The 12,152-nt window shown below is 37.2% G+C and overlaps 1 protein-coding gene and 1 long non-coding RNA gene across 3 annotated transcripts in view; both read left to right on the top strand.

The window, feature by feature from the left end:
- Positions 1-702: 702 nt before the first annotated feature.
- The window catches only part of LOC136246758 (probable serine/threonine-protein kinase DDB_G0271682), a 58,983-nt gene continuing 47,533 nt past the window's right edge, over positions 703-12,152 (top strand). Inside the window, exon 1 of the mRNA XM_066038321.1 lies at positions 703-807. The gene's annotated coding sequence lies outside the window, so the exon portion shown is untranslated. The remainder of the gene's footprint in view (positions 808-12,152) is intronic.
- LOC136243565 (uncharacterized) lies at positions 7,012-10,693 on the top strand. Of its 2 annotated transcripts, XR_010694901.1 has the most exons (5): positions 7,012-9,832; positions 9,877-9,953; positions 9,998-10,086; positions 10,140-10,234; positions 10,288-10,693. It is a non-coding gene; the product is annotated as an uncharacterized lncRNA (long non-coding RNA). The 2 variants fall into 2 exon arrangements; XR_010694900.1 differs by having other exon boundaries at positions 7,012-9,953.

Here is a 12,152-nt window from a genome sequence, read left to right as displayed (position 1 = left end):
ACAGCAAGCCCAAATTTAAGCTATTGTGTTTGATAGTCTGTGAGTCCTTATGTTTTTGTCATATCCATTAACAAATTACTACTTGGAAAATTTGAAATTTCAGGTTTTCTTACATCTAGGATTTGTCGTGAAATACAATGCAATAATAGCCTTTATCTTAGTTAATCATGGTTATAACAGCAACATCAGATATTAGTGTATTGTTATTATAATCATCTAGGTACTCTATTGAAGCAGTCAGTTATTATAATAAAACACTTTACTACAGTACTGCTTAAATGTAACATCATTTTGCAAGAGCATGAGCAATTAAAAACTTGCTAAATAAAGGGCATGGCACCCTTTAGCTTGTAAGTACTCATCCAGTTCATTTGGGATGAATACTTGTAAGAGAAACAGGTGCCACGCCTTTTAATTTGCAAGTTTTTTAATTACTCGCACTCTAACAAGATGATGTTATATTTGAACAGTACTGTAGAATATTCAATTAATTACTTTTAGTGGAAACTCCTTTTCAGAATTCCAATATTCACCCATTGTATATAATTCATCGTCATTACATCACAATGATATAGATACACTAAATTCCCTGGGTAATGACATTTAATGTTGCTAGTGTAGTTGCTTGGCCTGCAAATGATTTATTTGTGCTGATGTATGTATACATTGTAAAAGTCTCTTCATAACATGTTAATCATCTGTTACTCACAGGGTGTGACAGCACTAAATTATGCTGTTAGTTCCAAAAAACTGAGTATCGTCCAGGTACTTGTAGAACTTGGTGCAGACATAACAGTGAAGGATATTGTAAGTCACTACTGTGTTTAGTACTACTACTGTAGATATTAAGTGTGCTAGTCAATGTGTAAACACAATCACAAAACCTATATTCTCAATTATATACATTGTTGTATAACTGCTAGTACAAAACATACAAGTCTTACTCAGTTATGTTTCTTTCATCTTGTTATATTATTGTGCTTTTCATTGCTATATCCAATCATCATTAACTTAACCCTTCAAACCCAGAATCAATTTTGAGCATGAAGTAATGTGTAAGTGCAAACTATAGGCAGAGTGTCAGGTTTCTATTATATTACTACATGTATAAGGAAAAATTATTTGATTATGGATCATAGAAATAAAAAGTATGAAAACAAGGCGGTCACTTACACCTGCAGATATACTGGTGGACATTGTTCAATCCCTATTTCAGCCTATACTCATGACTGAATTAGGGATTAAATGTCCACTGGTATATCTGCAGGTGTAAGTGATCTCTCTTGTTTCCCTACTTTTTATTTCTATGATCCCTAATTGAACTTAAAGTTCCTCATACTTGTTTGTTTACATTTTTACTAACGTTATAGTAAACCCACGCATACTGCATCTAAAAAAAGGATGGCCTCAGAGTTGATGTTTTCATCTGAACATGTGTCCCAGGTTTCATTTACTAACTTGAAAATGACATAGTCATTACGCTTTGCTATAAGCTATGTTCACCCTGTTATACAGCATTATAGATGAAGAACAGAAGGAAAAGCACCTCTGCAATCAATCCAATCACCATGAAAATACAGACAATTCGCGAGCCCTAAACTGCTCGAGATTAAACAGTGGCCATTATGCTTCAGTGTCACTTATTTCAATCTGTTACACAGTGTTGCAAATAAAGAACATTAGGAGAAGCATCTCTGCAATCAATCCAGTTGCTACAGAAAACATGGGCGAGATACCAACACAGCCGAAGTGAAGCCACATGAATTGACTGCTTGCCAGCATTGTCAGGAATAAGAACTGGTATGTAAAAGAGGACAAAGGCAAGTCCATGATGCGTGTATTGTACTGTACGTACTGCGGTTGGTGAAAGACACTTCTTGGGATGAAGCGACGTTGAACAGTGAAGAAATCTAGCCTGTAGTTATATCCATTGTCGAGCTATGCTTGGCTGAAGGCATCAGTTAGTCAGAATAAAAATAATTCTGTTAAATTTTTTTTTTAATTCCATGGAAATTTTTTGGAAGGGTTTGAGGTTAGTCTAAAGACGTTTTTGGGCTTGGCTGTGCCTGACCAATACTGCCAAGGTGTCTTGAAGACAAATTGAGGCTGGTTTTAGGGCAATATTATATGCTGGAAAAACCGAGTTCTGCATGATCCCTATTATACAATACCACCATACTGTATGATATAACAGGATATTCTTATACATGAAATGAAACCTAATTTCCTACCTTATGTATATCCAACACTAAAGATTACTTTTAAAATGAAGCAATGAATGGAAGACACAGGTGGGTATAAAGAGTGGACTCAGGACCGGGGATCCAAGGACCCTGGGACCGGTGAAGACCCAACTTTCATGGGGATTTTGCAATGTTTATATACATTCTGTACTTTTACTAGACACTTCTGCTAGTCACAGTGGCTAATCTTTCATGGTCAATCCACTTTCTGTCTGTTGCAATTGTTCACACTGTGTTTAATTCAATTACAAATAACATACAAGCACCACTCAAAATTTCCTGCATTGAATAGTCTACTGTGCTACACAAAGAGCACACTAGCCTAACATGTCACCAGTTAATAAAGTTCAATGACATGAAAATGGATTCAGTGAAGCGATTACTGCAAGGTACACCAGCAGCTCAATAAACAATCTTTGTGCAACGTAGCTAGCACATGAAGGCAATGACCTGTTAGAAATAACCCCTTTTAGAAATAAGCCCTTGATTAATACATTTACTGAAGGCGTAAAGAATGAGTGGCCTACATACAAGGCACTTATAATTTCTAGGCAATGTACAAAGAGCAGTCCACAGGACAGAGAAAGAGTGATCTAGGCTTTTTCAGACTAGTGATAAAGGTATCTCAGTAGTACAAGGATAGAAAGTAAGTATGTAAATTTCCTAAAAATTCCACAAAAATATTGGGTCCCCACAGGTCCTTGGAGTCCCTGAGTCCACTGTTTATACCTACCCTCTTTAGGCTCCCTTTCCTTGTGCTTTTATCTAATCCAAACTTCATTATGGTCAATAAGCTACAAGTCACATGATCAATTTGTGCTGTCCTGACAATGGAGGTGCCTGGATAATAGAGGTTTGGATAAGGGAGATTCCACTGTACGTGCATGTTACTGTACATAGGCTAGTCCCTACTAAACTTTATCACATGGTTTCAGTGATCAGCCAGTCCACCTTCAATAAACTCAATGAAAATAGAAATTAGTACAGTAAATAAACAGCCTTTACTCATTGAATAAATGTTTATTTTCTGTCGTCTTTGCTGGAATGTAGTCTGTTGTATACCACTGGGCAATTGGAAACAGTGGAAATGGAAAGTGGAAATGGAAAATGGAAATGGTCAAATTGTCATATAAATGTATCCTAGAGTGAAATCCTTGTTTAGTGGCCACTTCTTAAAGACCACCTTCTTATAAAGACTACCTCTGTGCAGAGACCACTTTATAATTAGATCTCCATGGCATACTGACCACTTCATGGTCACCTTTTATAAAGATCACCTCTTTGCAAAGACCACCTCTTCACATTGCAATAATAGCTAGGTTCCAAACATCATATGTCAGACCGCTTTATCAAAACAGGTAAAAGACTATATAGGCTCTTTGTTGATACAGTAGATTTTAGTGTGCTAACTACATTTCACTTGCATGGAATATTTTTGTATGACACATTCAGTACCATAGTATTATCTATGCTGGTACAAACTAAGCGATGATGGTATATGACTTGAGTGAAGTGTGGACAAAGAGATGACATTGATTTGAGCCATGAAATACATGTTTGAAGCTTACCAAATATTACCATGTAGTGAGGGTGCACGTGGTCTTAGTTATCAAAAGTGACCACAAAGTGGTCCTTAGCCATCTTTGTGATGTAATTACAATGTGGTCTTTGTACAGAGGTGGTCTTTATAAGAAGGTGTTCTGTAAGAGGTGGTCACTAAACAAGGGTTTCACTCTAGGGTACATTTATATGATAATTTGACCATTTCCATATTCCATTTCCACTTTCCGCTTCCGGTTTCAATTTCCACTGTTTCCAATTGCCCTATACCACTGGAATCTGTAGCACATGAAGATTCTAATGGTGCATAGTTTAAGACTATAGTACCAAGAATAATCAAGATATTCCTTGTTTAATGAGCACTGTACAGCCAATGCAGACATTTGATAAAGAAGGCGGTTTTCTAAGTGGTGGGATCCTAAAGATTGTTTATCTGTTTGGTGGCTTGTTTATTCTACTAGTGACAACTACCACTTGGTTGCTAGGTGATAATGCATTTTTACAGCCCAGGGGAGTGACCATGAATGCTCTGTAGTGACTTCCCCCTCTGCTCACTAAACTGCATAGCACAAACTGATAGAAATAACAACATTACTTGTATTTAAGTTATATAGTCACTTTAGGATACTATTAGTATGCAGTTCTTAGTTATGGACATTTCTGAGATATGGATGATAGTATGTACCAGACCAGCTGGATAAGAGAGATCCCACTGTAAACAACATAACACACCTTGTAAAATTTTCCAGTTTTGGTGAAAGGGAGCTTGTTCCCTTTGTACACAATCAAAACTTAGAAAGCAACATGAATAATTCTCTTTGATATTGACACAGTTAATGAGGTTATTTATACACTTAGAGACCTGAGGTTAGGGCTCTAAGTTTCATTTAGAGACCTGTTGTCACGTGAGACTGTTATGGTAAATTTAATAACACTTCAAAGAGTTTTCTATGTCACTGATTTAATTAGTGGTTGTATGGTTAGTGAGATTTAGGTTTTTACCTTCATCAGCCATACCAGCACTTGACCAAGCTAGCTGTCAAGCCAAACAAGCCAGCTGCTCGATGCATATTACAGCTACCCCAACAGTTCACAACTAGCTAGCCATCAGTGAAACTACTGGTGTTGCTGAGTTTACAGCAAGCACATTTGTGTTCGTGTGCTTGTCAGCACTGTCACCATTAGATCATCAACACACTTCAGCTGTGCTATTGCACCTGTTTGTAACATTTGTTGCTTCATGGCCAGTTGTAATAAAGCTTGTCACTTCATGGCCAGTTGTTATAAAACTTGTTGCTTTGTGGCCAGTTGTAGTAAAACTTGTCGCTTCGTAGCCAGTTGTTATAAAGCTTGTTGCTTCATAGCTAGTTGTAGTATAGCTTGTTGCTTTGATTCATGGCCAGTTTTAATTAGAACTTGTTGCTTTGTGGCCAGTTGTAATAAAGCTTGTGGTGTTGTAATCGAGGTTGTAATCGAGGTTGTAATCGAGGTTGTAATAAAACTTATCACGTTGTAATAAAGCTTGTTACTTTGCTGTCAGTAGTTGTAAAGCTTCTCGCTTTGTGGCCAGCTTGTTACTTCTTAGTATTAGCTAGCTTGAAACTAAATAACAGCTGCTAAAACAACACTAAACTGGCCACAGAGCTGGCGGCACACACAAACATGCTGAAAAGGACCTTACCTAGCGTGACTCTGTGCTTCTTTTGTCAGTGTTGATAATGAGCTGCTTTTTAAATAGGTTAGATACACACTGTAATTTTTTTAGTAGGTTGAAACCCTCATGCTTGGTTTGGCACCTCGATGGGAACTAATTAGTGACCTCGGCTACACCTTAGTCACTAATTATTGCCATGCCTCGGTGACCAAACCATGCTCTCGGGTTATCAACCTACTGAAAAACCTCCAATGGGTATCTAACATACACATAAAAGCAGCTGTGAGGCTTTGACAGGCTATAAAACAGTTTAGAAGATATTTCTAATAGAAATTTGTGGTTTAAAGTGGTTTGCTTTAGTTAAGCTTCCTTAGTGATGTATAACAACATACAGTAATTGATGAATTATGACATAATAATTATTGTTGAATATATTCAATTTTAATGTACTGCATGTATTGTTATGAAACAAAGCTACAATAATAGCACGTCGTGTGCTATACATGTAGCTATTTCATTCAATTGGGATCGGAGAAACTGCATGTCGTGAGATTACCAAGGCTGTTCTGTCTGTGATTTGAAATGATATTCAAGCAGCTGCTGGTTCGTTACAGATATGTGCTGGTCAATTGTCAGGGTGTGAAGCTGCTGTTCATTCTACAAGAGAGATATTTCCTCCCCTGATGTGGATGCAGTAATACTTTTGGATGCTACCAATGTGTTTAACTCTCTTAATCGCCACACAGCTTTATGAAACATACAGCACCTACAGTATGTCCACCTTTTTCTACCATCTTAATAAACACTTACTGTAAGGAGGTTAATTTGTACATGAGAGGGTCAGTTTTACACTCTGAAGAGAGAACCACTCAAGGGGACCCCCTAGCAATGCCAATGTATGCACTAGGAGTGATTCCACTGATTAATTGTTTGGGTGGAAGTTCTGTCCAACAGATATGATGTGCTGATGATGCTACTGCTTGTAGTGGTTTGAAATAACTTCAGTCTTGGTGGAATAAATTGACATCTGTTGGTCCTGATTATGGCTATTTCCCTAATCCTTCTAAAACATGAATTGTTGTGAAGGAAGGAATGCATGATGCAGCAGTTTCCACTTTTCAGAGGACTGGGATCTCTATAGCATCGAATGGAAAGCGTTATCTTAGTGCTGCATTAGGCTCCCATTCATTTGTCGTCTTCTTTGTAGAAAAGCAAGTAACATCCTGGATCAAAGAATTGCAGCAGTTGTCAGACATCCCTGTTACCCAACCTCAAGCTGCATATGCTGCATTTACACACGGATTTATTGGCAAATGGAACTTTCTAATGAGATGCATTCCTAACATTCAACCATTCTTGTCTCCTCTAGAAGAAACTATTCATTGTAGATTGTTACCTAACTTGACTGGTCAACCATCTTTTAGTGACAGTGAACGAAACTTGTTTGCTCTGCCAACCAGATTGGGAGGTCTGGGGGTTGTTAATCCCATCAGTTTTTCATTGTTCCAGTTTGGTGCCTTCATTAAAGTTACTGCTCCCTTAATTCACCTTATTTTACAGCAATCTTGTGCCTAAGTGTTGTCTTCACAGATTGAGGCAAGAAGAACAATTTTGGGCAATCATCACCAGTCTATCATAGACTCCCATGATGCTTTGCTATCTATGCTATCACCATCATTATATAGGTCCATCATGTTATCTTCTGAAAAAGGCTCTTCCAATTGGGTAACTGCTCTACCTCTAACCGAACATGGTTTTTGTTTGCACAAAGGTGCTTTTCGTGATGCCTTGTGCCTTCAATATAACTGGTGACCACCACTGTTGCCTTCCAATTGTGTGTGTGTGTGGCAAGCAATTCTCTGTTGAGCATGCCCCTTGTTGCCCACATGGTAGTCTCCCTACAAATCATCACAGTGAGTTTCGAGACATCACTGCTGGATTATTAACACTGGAAAAATTATGTATTTGTCTATATGTGCAACAGAGTACATATGAAGCAATTATAGTTAACTATATGTGCATCATATGTGAGACAACCCGAATATGATTTGAATATTACAAAGATCACATGTGATATTTGCAACATGTGTATGCTAGTGGTTTTGTGCAGTGCATATAGTACCACATTTGCTACACATTTACTTCATCTACAATCCCATGGCACATATATATGTACCTTATATTTACTAGTGTGGCCTATGTATGATACACATGATATGAATATGATATAAATGTGAAGTGAATATGAATTACACATCATTAACAAACTAAGTACACTTTGCACTGTAGCTCACTATCATGTGAACAATTGTTTACAAAACTCACTATATTACGTATAAATCAACTATACCAAACACATGTTGAGTTGTCATTTGTAAAATTACAGAAATAACTTTTTTACTGACAGATACACAGCAGATACACAGCAAGAACAGTCTCTGTTCGAGTGTTCAGTTGCCGTAAATGCACTTGATTTTAATCGCTAGTAGAAATGATGCTGGCTAAATGGCTTTTTCAGTGTAGCATACCTGGCCTGGTAGAGGCAGCAGATTTTCAATTCATTGTACTTTTGTCATACAAATTTCCTTGTATTCATTTTCTATCAGCAGATTCTGATATAACATACAGAACAGGCTACATCAATATACGGCCATCATTTCCAATCCAATACGCTTCAATGCATGTTGAGTGTATAACTCCTACCATGATGCTGTCTCTCCAACCACCAATGAATGGATTTGATGATTTACATGCTTAATAAACTTAAGATGTTCTAAGGCAAGAAACTTTATTACTGCTAAATCCATGTAGTGAGTATACAGTGGTAATGGTTTAACACGTAATACTGCATCGCACAAATCTCTGCATGGTATAGAGATATAATATTGGTAAGTTGCATGGAGGATAGGTGTCTTGCTCTAGTAAAGTCTTAGACGAAGTACAAAAAGTTTTTTTTTAATCAAATAAAGATAAGTTTATATCACTATTTACATGTTGTAGGTAACAACCAAATTCTTCAACTTGATTATTTGTTTGCACATGGGGAAATACCATCACCGTAACTCTTGAAACTACACAACCAGCATCCATATAGTCCCTCAGAATATCACAGATATTCATGTGTAGATGCATATAAAAACTGAATTAACAGAATCTACCCATACAGCATTTCAGCAGAAAAAAAAACTGATACACTAGATCCAGGGTACTACGTATAGCTAGTAGTTTACTCACTGATCACTTAGAATGGCAGAATTCACTAACCACAACAACACCAACACACCTGAGACCACTGAATCCGGTATGAATTATAAACAGTGAGAATAATAGGTCCGATTTGTCCATTCATTGGCAGTTAATCTTGCAAATTAGATGAAATTTTGAGTGGAATTTATCCAAATTTCGTAAATCAGTGTCAGTAGGCTTCTGTGTCACAGGCTTTTATTTTTATTTATTTATTTATTTATTTATAAGGATTTTCAGCATGGGTACAACTACATACAGATACAGTGGTTACACATTCATGAAAACAATATTAGTCCATGCTGAGGGTCCACTAGCAACCTGTGCTAGTGGCCTGAGTATGTTACAAAAATTAATTACTTTTGCAGGCCATGCCATCAATTTTCTACTTTTTTTGCCTTGTATGCTAACCAAATCACCATTCTTAGAACTGGGCCAATCCGTTGCTTCTTCTAACATTACTTCATGTCATCTTCATAATTCAGTTCTTCGCCTACAGTTTGCCAGGACAAGCAGCGGCCAGGCCAGCAGGATTTTTATGATGAATCCGTTTAAAATTTTTAGGATCGCAAACAAGTCCCCCTTGTTCTTGTAAACCCAAACAGCAAACGATACCTCATGGTTTCAGCATAATATATGCTAGAGTGTGCCTCCATCCAGGCCTCCTGCTCCATGAAGAAGAGAGCTCACATGCTGCTTGTCCCAGGAAAGCGCGGGCGAGTGACGAGCAGGTGCCGTGTGAAAATCATTGAAGAAACCCAGAATTCCTGTCACTCCTAGTATGCTTCCAGAGGAACTCCACTGAGAAAAAGTGTCGCTGGTTGGATCCCATCATTAGGGAAGCTGTAATGTTCTGTAAGTCACAGATGCCCAGCGGATAGAGCAACACTGGAGGTGGGTCAAGCCATTACCTGATGGATTCAGCCATACAGGGGAGTCATAAGTTAACAATGTAACCAATTCAGTTACTGGGATATGTGATAACATTTCAGTACTCATATTTCATCTCAAGAAAACCAACTTGTGTTGAATCTAGTACAACAAAAGGTATCCAGACTATAGACCAAAGGCTTGTTCTAACACTGGTAAAGATGTGACAAGGACCGCTTACATACCAAGATACTTTAATAGTGTAAGTTCATTTTCTGCTTAAAAGTGATCATTCAGCGATCATAGGAAGTTGTCCTTGACATCGTATTGGATGTTGCTGATGATAAGGCTAAAGAAGAACTACACAAGCATTTCAATCTCAAGTATGACATGTTACTTGAGAAACTTAATTTATCCCCCATAACAGATTTGGTGAAAGGACTTCATTGGATGATAATCAAGAAAGCATACCAGCAGTTATTGATAAAATGGCAAATGAAACTATAACTATTAAACGTATGTTCCAAAAAATGTGTGGTCTGTGTGTAGAGTTATCCATTTTCTGATAGAAGCAGTGACTTCAGAAAGGCCATCCATGCCAGGAGAGAAAGATGACAACAGTCAGCTTGCGCTGCCATTCTAGGAGAAGACAGAGAAGGCACATGTAAGAATTACAGTGGCTTGTATTACAATATGTTACAGATATTCTTTTTGTAGAAAGATTATGCGTAAAGCACTACATTATTCTTCAACTATTGGCACAGAATCAAAATGAAGGTATGAAGGAGGACTAATAGCAACCAATGAATTAATCAGCCAAGATTCTGGTGGCAGATAATGCACCGACAAAGATAAGACATCTAATCGTCCACCGGAAAAAAGAAACTGATTAAATACACACTGCACTGTAGTGGCGTTGTAGAAAATTACAGGATGTGAAGTCTCTTAACAACAAAATAGATGTATTAGCACAAGAAGCAGAGCTATGTTGGAGAATCAGAAAACCAAAGCCTTGTGAACTTTTCAGTTAGTGTCAAACTCATTTGAATTTGAACTAAAAGTAAATAAACTGTTGATGGAGTTGTATAATTATTTTCATGTTTTGTTTTCAAATCAAATTTAATTATCGAATCAAAGTACGTAGCTTATAAGTTAAATTTGTCATGTGTATGCAACATATGTCTTATCCATGCACTTCAGATTCATGGCATCTATCCTGCATCTGTCCATGTGTGTGAAATTGTACAAATACAGTCCACATGTGCTGCAAATCCTGTTTATCTTCTCCTACACTCAACAACAAATGTGAAAGCAAACAGCAAATTTACTCTAGATCAAATATGATGAGCACATAAGTGAATGTGATATTTGCTTAATATACACTACATATGCACTGCAGGCACAGATGTGTTTTTTTCCAGTGTAACTGAACTATGTCATTGTGTCGAATCTCTACAACCATTATCAGGAGAATCTTTTCAGCATAGATTGGCTAATGTTGAGGATGGGGCCCGTCTTGATGTTGTTGCCAATGGTTTTTGGAAACGTGGTCAGAAGCTTATTTTGATGTCAAGGCATTTAATCCTTTTGCTCCCACACACTGTTCAGTATCTTTACCCCAGTATTACAGGCATGCGGAATTAGAGAAGAAAATTATGAAGAGAGGATTCATGAAGTAGAACATGGGACATTTTCTCCTTTAGTATTTTCATGCACTGAAGGCATGGGTCCTTTGGCCACAGTGGTGTACAAGAGAATAGCCACTCTGCTGTCAGAAAAAAATAGGCAATCTTACAGCAAGACCTTGTACTAGCTAAGATGTAAACTGAGTTTTCCCTACTCTGAGCAGCCATCATTTGTTTGAGAGGATCTAGATCTTTCTACCACTGCTTTGGCCTCAAAGAGTCTTCAGCTATTGACTTTGTGTGCGCAGAGGGTATGATTAGTTCATTTAATTGAATTTTAAGTTTTAGTCTCTGCGTGTAATTTGTAATTTTGCTTGATTTTGTACAGACAGATAATATTTGTGTTGTAGGTTTCATTCACGTATTGTACATATTTACTGGAGTTCTGGTAAAAAATACAAACTTGCAAATGTGTTATCTGGGTAAGATAAAGTTTTGCACATAAAGCAAAATATCAGTACAAATTTTAGTGTGTATGTGATAAATGTTCACTGAGCTTTCATCAATTATTTGCATACAAAACACAAATCGTTTTTAATGCCTTCAGGGTAAACTAATTAGAATATTGAGTTAATACTCAGATTATATAAAATTAATAGAATAACCGTCACAAAAGTCTCTTTGGTAATTTTCAATAATAGCCATGCAGTTTTAATGAAGCCAAACATGTGTGTCAGGCACACAATTATGACTGCCAGATAAAACGCATGTAGGAATTAGTATAGTTGGTATATGTTCACCTGAGACCCTGCCAAATATAATAGTATCAAAGAGGTCAACATGTGTTCACTCCCAATAGTTTTGTACTGTAACAAGCATGTTTTTATGTTTTAAACATGTTTGTGCACCTGAATTGTCCATACTCTATGTATGGGATATTTTTAAAGCCTCACAACT

Source organism: Dysidea avara, chromosome 2 (genome assembly GCF_963678975.1).
Source record: "Dysidea avara chromosome 2, odDysAvar1.4, whole genome shotgun sequence".
NCBI classification, from domain to species: domain Eukaryota; kingdom Metazoa; phylum Porifera; class Demospongiae; order Dictyoceratida; family Dysideidae; genus Dysidea; species Dysidea avara.
This window is presented reverse-complemented; position numbering and strand designations above follow the sequence as displayed.